Consider the following 13,763-nt stretch of genomic DNA (forward strand, 5'->3'; position numbering starts at 1 on the left):
TTGTAGCAGAAGCTGAGAACGTCAGCAATACTTGTAACCGAAGCCGGGGACGTCGGCAATGCTTGTAGCAGAAGCTGAGGACATCAGCAATACTTGTAACCGAAGCTGAGGATGTCAGCAACACAGGTTTCCAGATGCTGGGCAGGTGAAGTAGCACAATGGGGAGTCCGTATGCTGTGCAATGCAGTGTCGGCACTGCTGGTTTCCCAGTATCTGTGATGCGGTGGTTCTGAAAATGGATACTGCAATGGTGTAAACAGCAGTTGCAGGTTTTCCGGATACTATGGTGTGCAACCTTGCGCAGCGGAGAACTGGAAGCTGGCAAGAACCAGCAAAGTCTCTAAGGCCACTAGGGATATAGGACTGTCCCTCTGGTTTACTGGAGGACTTCCAGTGAGTCTGGAGATGCCAGGATGTAGTGGCAGAGATGGCCCTTTAAATCATCCAGGGAGTCAGGAAGTGCGGGGGATGGTAACTTGCATAGAGGCTACTGCTAGTAGGAGATTCTGGAGCTCACTCCAGGCTGAGAGACACCAAAGCACTGTCAGTTTGCTAGTGCTTGAGACCTGGAACTTTTACCCAGTGCTTACAGCTGAGTGGATGAGTGGCTCACATGATGCAGAAGTGAATCCGGATTTGGCCCTAGAAGGTCACCTGACCAGGAACTGTCATGGCGACGTCTATAGCTGATTTTGGAGGGAACTCTGGCGTGGTTTATTATAGACAGGCAATAATGGCCACAGGTCCTGAGGTCCTGAGAGCACAGGAAGTATATCTGGTAACCACTGGACTTGTGGATGCTGGCACGGAAGTATAGGACAGCATGAGAATCCTGAATGAATGCTATGCAGGCACACCATGCAGTGACTTGTTGAGTTCTGAATTCACACAGAAGGTTAACCAATACAGATGCACTCGTTAGCAGAGAGTGAGCTCAGCACACAGATAACTCATGATACTGGTGAGTTGTTTATCCCAGCCAGCAGAAAACATGCAGGTTACAGGACAGATGGCAGAGGTAAGTCACCAAATTATATTATTTTAGTCAGTATTGTGACATCAGGGAGGCAGGGATGTGCTGCTGTCAGTGAGTCAGTGATGTGCTACTGTCAGCGAGGCAGTTATGTGCTGCTGTCAGTGAGGTAGGGATGTGCTGCTGTCAGTGAGGCAGAGATGTGCTGCTGTCAGTAAGGCAGGGATGTGCTGCTATCAGTGAGGCAGGGACATGCCACTGTCAGTGAGGCAGAGATGTGCTGCTGTCAGTGAGGCAGGGACGTGCTGCTGTCAGTGAGGCAGGGACGTGCTGCTGTCAGTGAGGCAGGGATGTGCTGCTGTCAGTGAGGCAGAGATATGCTGCTGTCAGTGAGGCAGGGATGTGCTGCTGGCAGTGAGGCAGGGATGTGCTACTGTCAGTAAGGCAGGGATGTGCTGCTATCAGTGAGGCAGGGACATGCCACTGTCAGTGAGGCATGGATGTGCTGCTGTCAGTGAGACAGGGATGTGCTGCTCTCTGTGCAGCAGTGATGTGTTGCTATCAGTGTGGCAGTGATGTCAGAGCTGTATTAAAGACCACATGGACTTGGGACTGGAAATGTTCAATGTCCTATTCTGAGAAGGGGAAGATCTGTGACCAGTGTTGTGTGAGTGTGACCAGTGCTATGTATTTAGGGAGGGTCTGATAGTGTAGGGGTGTATGCACATTACACCCCTACACCATCAGACCCTCCCTAAATACATAAAAAATAGAAAAAAATGTGAGAAAACTATAAAAACTATTTGAATGTTATTTATTTGTGGCCAACTGTGTGGTGGCCACAGTCATCATTCACTGTGGTGATGATGGGTCTATTTTTTGGCGCAGGCCTGGAGCTATACTGTAGCTCCATGTGTCCCATTGTTAATCTGGCCAAGTGATGTGCTGCCTCACTATATATACTGTATGTATAATACAGTACTAAGCAGATAGAAAACACTCACTTAAAAATCTTGCATTTGCTCCAGACTTGGCTATCCTGGCAATACTGGCCCAGGTATTTATTGTAAAAAAAACAGGTGATGTTTAGTTCCTGAGATGGAATAAAGAATGCATACATACATAACACAGATGTGTTTTATCATACGCAATACGGTCTGTCAGTGAAAATGGCACGGTGCCATATTTTTAAAGAAAGCATATGGAAAAGGGTCGGCGGTCAGGAGACTGCCAGTCACAATACCTCCACCTGCATCCCGACCAATGAAAATCCAGACAGTTGTCATGCCGACTAAAAGGGACTATTCCCACTCGTAGGTGGCCACGACACCCATATAGTGCGAATAAAACCACCGCTCCGGCACACTGCAGCCAGGATCCTGGCATCGGGATGCTGATCGCAGCCCCTACCCATAAATTCAAAGGGTGCTGGATGCAGTTTGGGCCAGGGCCAGATTAAGCCTTGGGGAAGCCCTGTGCACTTAAGTTAGGAGGGCCCTGGGGGAAGGGGCGGTGTGTATTAGATTGTGCATACCTCCCAACATGACCCATTCCAGGAGGGACAAAATGCTCTCTACCTGGACTTCCATCATAATATATGATTGGCCTCACCTGTGTTAAAATATGTAATTGATAAGAAAGGTATTTCAACAGAGGTGATTGCAGTCATAAATTAAGAGGCAAGTCCAGGTAGAGAGCATTTGCCCCTTATGGAATTGGACATATTGGGAGATTTGGATTTTGTATATTAAATTTAAACCAATGGTGTATATTAGATTATAGTTTAATAATGCATGGGTACTGTTTATAGTGCCACCTAATTGAGAGACAACTGTGTTATAAAGGTTTCTTGTAGTGGAACAAAGACAACTTAACCTTAAAATGCACACAGAAAAATAAAATCTATAATTAATTTTGCAAAAATGCAATAGCAACAGCCTCTGTATTACTTACACACTGGGACAGGAATCAGGAGGACTATCTGTGTGTATAGATCCGAATGCTCTCATTAGATAACAGGTTACACAAAACACTGACAACCATCTATCCTCTGGTCGGGAAGCTCCATTAGCAGCTCATGAAACCTGATACTCCTTTGTCTCTAAATATTAGGAAAATTTGTTCCTTGAAAGAAGTCAAGAAAACAAGAAGTAAACCTCTTTGTGGGGGCACTCTTATTAAATAGTCTAATTTATTTAAAACATAACGTTTATTAAGTCAAGTAAAAAATGTTATTTATAGCCTTTCTCAAACAAAAAAAGATTTTTGACCTCTAAATATGGGTCACCCTCAGGTGAAAATATATAGTATGATGTAAGGTTATATCAAAGAACTTTTTATTTAAATAATTTAATTATAGAATAAAATAAACAAGGTCAGAAAGTAATAATCCGACCATAACGGCATATTAATATTTCTAACTGGACGATCTACCTGTAGTTAGTAGTTGATATATCACTTCTATTGAGGGAAATAAATCAATAACAGTTTTTTAACCAGAGATTATTCCTAGATACTTCTAAATAGGAAAGGCACACATCAACTTAGTTTGTAGCTGATCACTGTCCCTGCTAAGAACAAAATATATCAGAGCAGGCCTTATGGATCAGAACCTTATTTTGTTGAAATCCTGGTACATATACAAATGGTAATAAACTTTCTTTTGTGAGTGAGTGTCTTCCTGAATGAGGCAGGAAAACCATATACTCCACAATAATTATGACAATTTGTTTATGACCACAATAAAAAGTACAAGTAACAATAAATTTTCTCTGAGTAATTATTTCCCCCAAACATAGAAACGAAAAAGCTCTATACTCCGCAATAGTTAGAACATTTTGTTATATGAACCCAGTTTACCCAAAGGGATGATATGTCCCCTAATATTGTACCATCAAAAGCTTTATGATAATGTGCGGTTTAAAGGTTAAATGTTTCACTGTGTTTGTAGCAATTCTATAGTTATTAAGAATAGTGCAGTATATGGCATGTATAGGGCAGTATATGGTGTCAGCAAAAGAAACTCCTCCGCAATAATTAGAACACTCAGTTATATAAACTCAGATCTAGCGGGGGATGGTGTATCTCCTGATATTGTACTGTCAATAGATTTTAATAATATATAGTTTGGAAATTAGGTACTCCACTGTGCTTATAGCAATTACTGAGGAGAAAACGGTATGTAATCTCAGCAGAAGAAAAAGAAAAAACTATTGTAACAATTTCTTATGTGGACTCAGATCTCCACTATACTTGCAACAGTTTTGTTATTTTTCGAGCAGTATGTGACATCAGCAACAGAAACAAAGTTACAAAGAAATGTCAAACTTCCTGTGAATGAAATCATAGACAGAAGAAGAATTATATCAGGTTAGCTGAGTCAACTTATTAAGACTGTAAGTATAACTACAATAGACATGGTGGAGAAGATTAATTAAATTGCCAACAAAGGGTATTTTTGTGGATTAGAAAATCCTCAGCTATGGACAGAAAAAGAGCCCGTCCGATGTGTCCGGTCAACTTCTGCTGCCTTCCCATGTGTGTACAAGTACACAGTAAATGGGAGGTGAGAGAGTTGGCCAGACGGCAACAGGCTGAAGAAAGAAAGAGGTGTTTCTTGCTGTCATCCGCTATAGCGTCCCGCAGCCCTGTCGATATTTAATCAGCGCAGGGCTAGGAGGTGCCGCCAAGCGGATGATGAGAGCGCACTGAAATACCTAGCGGGGAGAGAGAGTCCCCGTATGCAGCGGTAGCGGCTGACGTCTCCGTTAGTGCCGTAGTCCGGGCCCCTGTCACGTGTCTCGGGATTCCGGAAGTAGCGTCATGTGACGCTCAAAGACAAGTACTGAACGTACGTTTCACCCTGAAAACGGGCTTGTTCACCATCTGTCATGAAGGTGTTTTCCTTCATGGGCATTTAAGTGTAAAAGAACCAATCACAGTAACCATAAGGAATGAGTGACATTCAGACTAGCCAATGGAGGAATAATTGCTAACGATAAACCACTGAGGCTAAGTAGCTTGACAAAAAAAGGAAAGAAAAGAAAAAATCTCTTAGTCACATTAACTAGTTATGTGAAGATTGATGGGAAGCTTATGCCAAATGTATTAATTGAATAAATCATAATAAGAGTCATAATTGAAACTAATTGATGAGGAATGCAAATTGAAAAAAGAGGAAGAATTAGTTTTGAAAAAATAAAATATTACATGAAAATGTATTTAGAATTTAATAATAATGATAAAGTGCACATAATAATAATTAATATATGCAGGTATATGTGTAAAAAACAATAAACAACTGATCCCCAAAGAGAGGGATTTAAATATCGGCAATAATTATGATTTGACATTTGATTAAATAAATCATGTTAATGGTCATAATCTTTTTTGTTTGAGAAAGGCTATAAATAACATTTTTTACTTGACTTAATAAACGTTATGTTTTAAATAAATTAGACTATTTAATAAGAGTGCCCCCACAAAGAGGTTTACTTCTTGTTTTCTTGACTTCTTTCAAGGAACAAATTTTCCTAATATTTAGCTGTTTTTTTACCTCGGGGTGCACCGCCAGCAGGGTGATCTGTTTCTGGAAATACTTTCCCTAATTGTCTTCCAGATTGCTGGTTTACAATATTTGTCATCATTTTCTGATAGGTTGTGCAGGAACATCCCCCCTTTCCCGACTCCTTTGTCTCTGCCTGCACTGCGTACTGTCCTGCTCACATTCTGGGTGCCTGCTGCACAAGAGGGAAAGCTAGTGGTGTCGGTGTGCTCTTGCCGTGGCCGGGGGGGGGGGATCCTGACAGTGGGGGGCCCGAGGTACAGTATCCCCTGTGCCCCCATCTTAATCTAGCTATGGGTTAAGCCCCGTTGACTCGGTAGCACATGTATATGACACACCTTGATCCCATTATAGATACACCTTTGGAATAAAGTATATAAATAAATGTGATTTCTTTTAAAAGTTAAATAATTTTTAAACAGTAAAAAGGTATGGGGAAGCTGACGGTGAAATTACCTCCAGATAACCATATTATCTCTGACCGTAACCCGTTTTATGTATTGTGCAATGCAATAATAAGCCCTGATTCTGCAAAACAAACTAAGGTCTACTCACTGTATTCTAAATATACCTCTGTGCTACATTATTATGACCCCCAGCTAATAGCCAGAATAACTGCTTCAGAGCCCTATATATATATATATATATATATATATATATATATATATATATATATCTATAAGGAACAATGTGTCCGGCACTCCTGTAATGTGGGTTACCTTCACCCGGTGCCCTCGCGATGAACAGAATGCAGGCAGTCGACGGCGCGGCACTCAAGGCTTGAGGAAGAAAACAATGGGCGACAACCAGGTCTGCAATTTGTTGCAGACCTGGTTGTCGCCCATTGTTTTCTTCCTCAAGCCTTGAGTGCCGCGCCGTCGCCTGCCTATATATATCTATATATATATATTCATAGATAGTAAAATTACTGCGCCTTCAGTGCTCATAAAGTGATCTGTGCGTCATGAATCCTCATAGTGATTAGCATATGCGTACCAGATATATGTGAATAGCAAGCTCTTATCAAATTCTTTCACAAGAGATGATCCTTCCTCAGTCCTCTGTCCCGGTCTGGTATACTCATTCAGAGATGATTTTTCACACGGGCAGAAAGAGGGTGAAATGAATAAATAAATAAAGTGCACTTTATCTTAAAGTGACTGCTGCTTTTGTGCAATATAAAAAAAGGAAAGGTACACTCACTGCCAGTATTCAGACTGGATTCGTGGCTTTACCTTAAAACTAGAAAAGCTCCCAATTGGGAAGAAGTATATATACATAAAAAAAAGACTTGTACAATATATAAAAAAAAAGTTCTAAGCTTATCTGATTGCATGCATCAATCGGGAGGTAGCGGTAAGTAGTCCAACGTGGTTCGTCCCTTCGCGCTCTCTTTGGGACTTCCTCAGGAGTAGTGTGCGTTTGTGATTAAAAGTATTGTTGAAACAATATCACACTATCAAAGTCTTCTTCCCAATTGGGAGCTTTTTGGGTTTTAAGGTACAGCCACGACTCCAGTCTGAAGTCTACATTTTGAATACTGGCAGTGAGTGTACCTTTTCCCCTGAGGGTTCTTTTACCCATATTGCCACATGGTTGTTGTGTTCTTGTTGTGCTCCTTGAGTCACATGGTACAGCAGGTGACTTTAAATGAGTTGCACTAAGCACTTTCCTTTTTTTATATTGCACAAAAGCAGCAGTCACTTTAAGATAAAGTGCACTTTATTTATTCATTTCACCCTCTTTCTGCCCGTGTAAAAAATAATCTCTGAATGAGTATACCAGACCGGGACAGAGGACAGAGGAAGGATCATCTCTTTTGAAAGAATTTGATAAGAGCTTGCTATTCACATATATCTGGTACGCATATGCTAATCTTTATGAGGATTTATGACGCACAGATCACTTTATGAATGCTGAAGGCGCAGGAATTTTACTATCTAAGAACATTTCTTAAAGGACCTACTGAAATATAGGTCAATTGAAAATCTCTGCTGACACTTTATTTTGGAGTGCTTTTGTTATATAGTGTACATTTATTTGTGTGATGTTTGGTTTTATTATTGTTTATTGAATTTTAAGGTTGAGCGCTTTTTTCACTATTATCCACACACACATACATATATATATATATATATATATATATATATATATATACAGTATATATCATTTTTATAGATATATATATATATATATATATATATATATATATATATTACTGTAGTTATCAGACCATCAAAATGTTTATGTACAACATAACAGTAATGCCATCAGGGATATGGTAGTAAGGACTGACATTTCCAATCTTATTACGCTAAGGTCTCATTTTTTTGCAGCAAAAGAAATGGCTGCTACAGATGTACAGGGTGTTTCAGCTGGTACCTGGAGACTTTTTCCATACCTCCCAACATCACTACGCACTATGAGCTGCTGGCCATACTCCAGAATAGAGGCTGTTACAGCGTCTATTCATCACTGCTTTGCTCTGCACTAAACAGGGCAGCGAGTTCAGGAGCCTCCCAACTGACCACCCTCCCCACCGCGGGACACTGCGGCCCGTTGGAGGGACAGCGGGACAGTACCAAAAAAAAACAGGACTGTCCCGCGAAAATCGGGACACTTGGGAGGTATGCTTTTTCTTACATCCCCATAATAGAAAGAAATACAATATCAGATACCCTGTTACTTGTATTAGTACTCTTAAAATATTTTTTAAATGAATGCATTCCCATACTGAGCCACCCTTTCTTAAGTGGAAACTGTCAGAGCATGTTGTGTCTTGTAGTTTCACAACAGTTGGTGAGCCAGATTCTAAGGGGCCCATTTATCAATGAGTGATAAAACTCATTCTGAATAATAAACCACGTTGTATATGATAAATAGTGCTTCAGCCAATCAGCTCCCAATTGTCATTTTTCAAACACATGACAGGAGCTGAACACATGACAGTTAGGAGCTGATTGGCTCCCAACTCCTTATCTTACGCAACGAGTTTTACAGTATCATTTACAATGAGCATTATTTTATCACTCATTGATAAATGAGCCCCTAAATACCATTGGTTGTTGTAATGTGCAATGTTTAAACAATAAGTAAACTCTTTTTGACATTAATAGCTTTGACAAACGATGTATCACTGAACGCAATATTTGACATGAAATATGTCCACCATGACAGCATGTTGTCATGTTTAAGACGGGGGGTAGGGGGCTAACTTAACGGGCACGGAGTGTCTGACAGATTGACAAACTTGCTTTGCAGAAATGCACTATGTAGCATAACAGCAACTCAGTCACAGCTATTTATCATTATCAGAATACTGTCCTGGGAAAGTGGGAAGAGCTTCAGTTGTCTCTAATACAGTGTATGAGGTGATATTTTACTTTTTAATTAAGATGCAATGGAATGTTAGACTAACACTGAACAATGTATTTTAACCATCATGGTCGGCCAGCAGCTAGACAGTTAAGCAGTAAGTCTGAGTGACGCTGTATGAATATCCAGGTTTCCATGTTAGAATCTGAATGTCAAAAACAAGATAATAAACTAATATTAAAGTGTTTCCTCTGCCAGTACAGCCTCTGTGGGTGTATGTTTTCCTCTGTTTGGCAGTCAGCCACTGACTTCCCAGTAAATACATAAGTCCGGTCCTGCCTGCGGGTATGGCAGTGCATCACTTAGGAAAAGTGCTGTTGTTGAGCTGAAGGTAAAGTAATCCATGCCCTCTAATGTGTCCGCTGAGGATGAAAATCCTCTGACTGTCAAGTGCTAGCGCATGCAGAGCCTACGTTTTTTTCTTCCTATTAATACAAATGACCTTTCTTATATATCCCCTGACTGTTATATGTCCCAGAGAATCATATAGTTAGTCTGAGACACCTAGAGATGCTGGGACATTAATACTAAGCTACTATAGCACACAGAAATTAATCAAAGTGGTTATTTTTGTTTGGCTCAAAATAGATTCTTTTTGCACAGAAGCAGTTTTATCGAGTAATATATATATCACAGATATGCTAGTATGGTTTGGGTATGGGTGACCAGCGGTTGGGATACCGCCGGTCACCATACCGACACCGGGATCCCGGTGTTTACTGTAGATTGCCGGCAGGGGTTGAGTGCATTTGTTTACAGTATGTTAAAAATTTGTTAGCAGATATTCATACACATCTCATGGTGAGAAGTAGGCCGTTACAGAGTTTATGTATTTGTTAGTGAGAAGGTAAATTGAGCGGGGGCAGAACCCCCATAGGCAATGGAGAAACCAGCCCTTTGGCTCCAAGCCCTGAAGGGGCACCTGCATATGAAGAAGCACCTGTGCTATTCACAGCAGGGTCCAAGTGTGACCACTGCTCTTCCAACGGAACTCTGCCCATCTGGTGCAGAGTTAATCGGCTCTGTCCCAGGAGCCCTGCTAACATCTACAATAGGGGCTCCCATCTGATATCGCCCAAGCTGCTGGATTGTGGGATGGGATCCGTCAGTGAATGCTGATTCTGCATGCTGCAGACAGCAGAATCATCTATCTATCTCTCACTGATACTGAGGTTATTCATTAAGACAAGCTCACACATGGAGTTATTATGGATCTGTTATCTTCACATACAAAATTCCTGCCATGAGGTCACACTCCTGGTAGAGCGCTCCTCTGTCATCAGTGCCGGATATGTCATCTGGCACTTCTGGCAAATGCCAAAAGGGCCGATGACCTGATGGGCCAGTCTGGCCACACAGATAGATCAGGCAGAGGCGGAACTACCGGCAGGGCAAGCAGTGCCTTGCACTGGGGCCCGCCTCTGTCCAGGGGCCCAAGCATGTAATGAGTCAAACTGACTCATTACATGCCGCTGCGCGCTGCGGGCAACCGCTGCCCGCAGCACACAGCTGCCCACAGCCGCCCACAGAGGAGAAGAGCAGCGGCACAGACGGGGGAAGGAGGAGGACGGAGGTGAAGGAGGGAGCCCCAGCAGCGCTTTGTTACTGGTGGAGGCGCTGCTGCTGCTGCCCCTCTGCTTCACTATAGGCTGTCTTCCGAGAACAGCCTATAGTGAAGCAGGGGGGCAGCAGCAGCAGCGCCTCCACCAATAACACAGCGCTGCTGCGGCTCCCTCCTCCACCTCGTCTACTGCCCGGGAATCGTCAAGCTGCACGAGGAGCCTGAGCCAGCGGAGAGGGTAAGTATGATTCTACTTTCTTTCTTTCTTTCTCTTTATTTCTTTCTTTCTTTCTGTCTCTTTCTTTCTTTCTTTCTTTCTTTCTTTCTGTCTCTTTCTTTCTTTATTTGTTGGGACTGCCTGCCGCTATGTGTAAAAATGGGGGACTGCCTACCGCAATGTGTAAAAAGGGGGACTGCCTGCCGCAATGTGTAAAAAGGGGGGACTGCCTGCCGCAATGTGTAAAAATGGGGAATCTGCCTGCCGCAATGTGTAAAAATGGGGAATCTGCCTGCCGCTATGTGTAAAAAGGGAGAATCTGCCTGCCGTAATGTGTAAAAATGGGGAATCTGCCTGCCGCAATGTGTAAAAACGGGGGACTGCCTGCCGCAACGTGTAAAAAGGGGGAATCTGCCTGCCGTAATGTGTAACAAGGGCACGCTGTCTGCCGTAATGTGTAACAAGGGCACGCTGTCTGCCGTAATGTGTAACAAGAGCACGCTGTCTGCCGTAATGTGTAACAAGGGCACGCTGTCTGCCGTAATGTGTAACAAGGGCACGCTGTCTGCCGCTATGTGTAAAAAGTGTACGTTGTCTGCCGTTATGTGTAAAAAGTGTACGCTGTCTGCCGTAATGTGTAAAAAGGGGACGTTGTCTGCCGTAATGTGTAAAAAGTGTACGTTGTCTGCCGTAATGTGTAACAAGGGCACGCTGTCTGCCGCTATGTGTAAAAAGTGTACGTTGTCTGCCGTTATGTGTAAAAAGTGTACGCTGTCTGCCGTAATGTGTAAAAAGGGGGACGCTGTCTGCCGTTATGTGTAAAAAGTGTACGCTGTCTGTCGCTATGTTTAACAAGGGCACGCTGTCTGCCGTTATGTGTAAAAAGTGTACGCTGTCTGCCGTAATGTGTAAAAAGTGCACGCTGTCTGCCGCTATGTGTAACAAGGGCACGCTGTCTGCCGTTATGTGTAAAAAGGGGACGCTGTCTGCCGTAATGTATAAAAAGGGGGACGCTGTCTGCCGTAATGTGTAAAAAGGGGACGCTGTCTGCCGTAATGTGTAAAAAGAGGAATCTGTTCGCTGTAAGGTGTAAAAGGGTCTCTACCTGGTGTAGTGGTGCTACTGTGCGGCGTAATTTGAAGAATGGAGACTACTGTGCACCGTTTTAGGAATTGGTATTATTTTGTGGCCACACCCCTTCCCCGCGAAGCCACGCCACTATGTATTTTTGCACGCGCCTACGGCGCGCACTGCCCCTGTTTTGCATGCAGGGGTGGGGCTCCAATGCCGTTTCTTGCACACAGTGCTAAAATGTCTAGTTACGGCACTGTTGCTAGGTATCCATTTCTCTGGCCCTGAGCAGGTCCCCCTCACCAGATTCTCTCAAGGGGCGAGGGGGTGGACTTGGATGGGATGGGGGGGGGGGCCCCAAAGCATTTTGTCGCACCTGGGCCCACCGCTTGCTAGTTCCGCCACTGAGACCAGGGTTAGCCAAGCAGCTCAGCCTCCCAGCACCCTGCTCTGCTACCCGGCACACGGAGACAGGGGCTGACTAAGCAGCTCCGCCTCCCGGCATATCTCCCAACTGTCCCGAATCCAGCGGGACGGTCCCGCTATTCGTACACTGTTCCGCTGTCCCTCCCACGGGCAGCAGTGTCCTGCGGGCGGGGGGAGTTTGGGGAGGCTTTGATCATCTACAGCTCTGCTCTGCAAAGCAGCGAATGATCGCTGAATACATGCTGTGCGCACAGCATGTATTCACTGCTGGGAGGTGAGCAGGGGGCTGCCCAGCTGCTAGGGATGGCCATCGACTATTGATAATTCAAAATCATCGATGGTCTATGGCCACTGTAGAATACTTTTACCATCGATGGGGGAAAACCAGATGGTTTCTTGCCATCAATAGTTCAGTTCAACTGAATTGGTGTTTTTTTCTCTCAAAGTGTCAGGGCACTGAGGTTAGCCCCGCCCCCTGAAAATCACAAAGCCACACCCCCAGGCTCTGATTGGCGTGCATTTCATTACACAGTCATGCAGGGATGACCATCGATGGGTAAAACTAACCATTGATTGGTCAATAGTAAGGGATGTCACACAAATTAAAGGAATATGGACATTGACTGAGATTGACTTGGAGACGCTGGTGAGGAGGAGAGATGCTGGTGAGAGGAGGAGGAGAGACGTTGACCACTGAGACGGAAGTCGGCAGTGAAACTGGTGCCGGGCTGAGCGCTGAGGGGAAGTCGGTGCTGGTGTCAGGCTGAGCGCAGCTGAAGGTGCAGCAAGAGGATCGCTGCTGCTCCCGCCGGTTTGTAGGAGTGAGAAAGGGTGAGGGTGAAGGTCCCTACCACTGCCGGGCCACCGCTGCTGCTGCCGCAGCAAGTGGAGTGAGTGTGTGAGGGCCATTACTGTGTGTGAAACCATGACCATGTTTCCGCGTGTGTTAAAGAAGTAAGTGTGTGAGGGCTGCTGCTGGGTGAGAGAGAGTGTGCTGGCAGGGCCGGTCCTTGGCCTTGTGGCGCCCCGGGCAAAGTATAGGGGCGTGGCTTCAAATGGGGGCGTGGTCAGTTACGCCCCCATTTATGCCCCCTGCAGCGACGCTGAAAGAAAAAATTAAATAAAAAAAAGTATACTTACCATCCCCGTTCCTGATCCAGACTGCTGCAGACCTCCTCCGCTGGCGGCGCCGCTCTTCTCTCTCGAACAGCATAGACACTAGAGGTCAATTATGACCCCTAGTGTCTGTGCCACTATGCTGTGCGGTGCGCGATGACGTCATCGCGCACCGCACAGCAAAGGTCCTCTACATGAAGGGAAACTAGACAGTTGCGTCTAGTTTCCCTTCATGGAGAGGACCTTTGCTTTGCCGTGCGCGATGACGTCATCGCGCACCGCACAACTAAGGTCCTCTCAATGAAGGGAAACTAGACGCTACGCGTCTGGTTCCCTTCAAAGCGGGGGGGCACAGCGGGGCACTGCGGGGGCACAGTGGCGGATCTTGCCCTGGTGCGGCACCCTCCGGATGGCGCCGGCGCCCTCCGGAAGGCGGCACCCCGGGCAAAAGTACCGCTTG

The 13,763-nt window shown here is 44.5% G+C and overlaps 1 long non-coding RNA gene across 6 annotated transcripts in view; it reads right to left on the reverse strand.

Annotated features, from left to right (window-relative positions):
• The window catches only part of LOC135055176 (uncharacterized), a 158,918-nt gene that overhangs the window by 119,586 nt on the left and 25,569 nt on the right, over positions 1–13,763 (reverse strand). For 2 of the 6 annotated variants that reach the window (XR_010243666.1, XR_010243670.1), the window contains exon 1: positions 4,690–4,849. The exons of 3 other annotated variants lie outside the window; for them this stretch is intronic. This is a non-coding gene — a long non-coding RNA (uncharacterized LOC135055176). Of the gene's footprint in view, positions 1–2,926; positions 3,098–4,689; positions 4,850–13,763 lie in introns of those variants that run through there. One more of the 6 variants, XR_010243668.1, reaches the window with a different exon arrangement.

This window comes from Pseudophryne corroboree, chromosome 3 (genome assembly GCF_028390025.1).
Source record: "Pseudophryne corroboree isolate aPseCor3 chromosome 3, aPseCor3.hap2, whole genome shotgun sequence".
NCBI lineage: Eukaryota > Metazoa > Chordata > Amphibia > Anura > Myobatrachidae > Pseudophryne > Pseudophryne corroboree.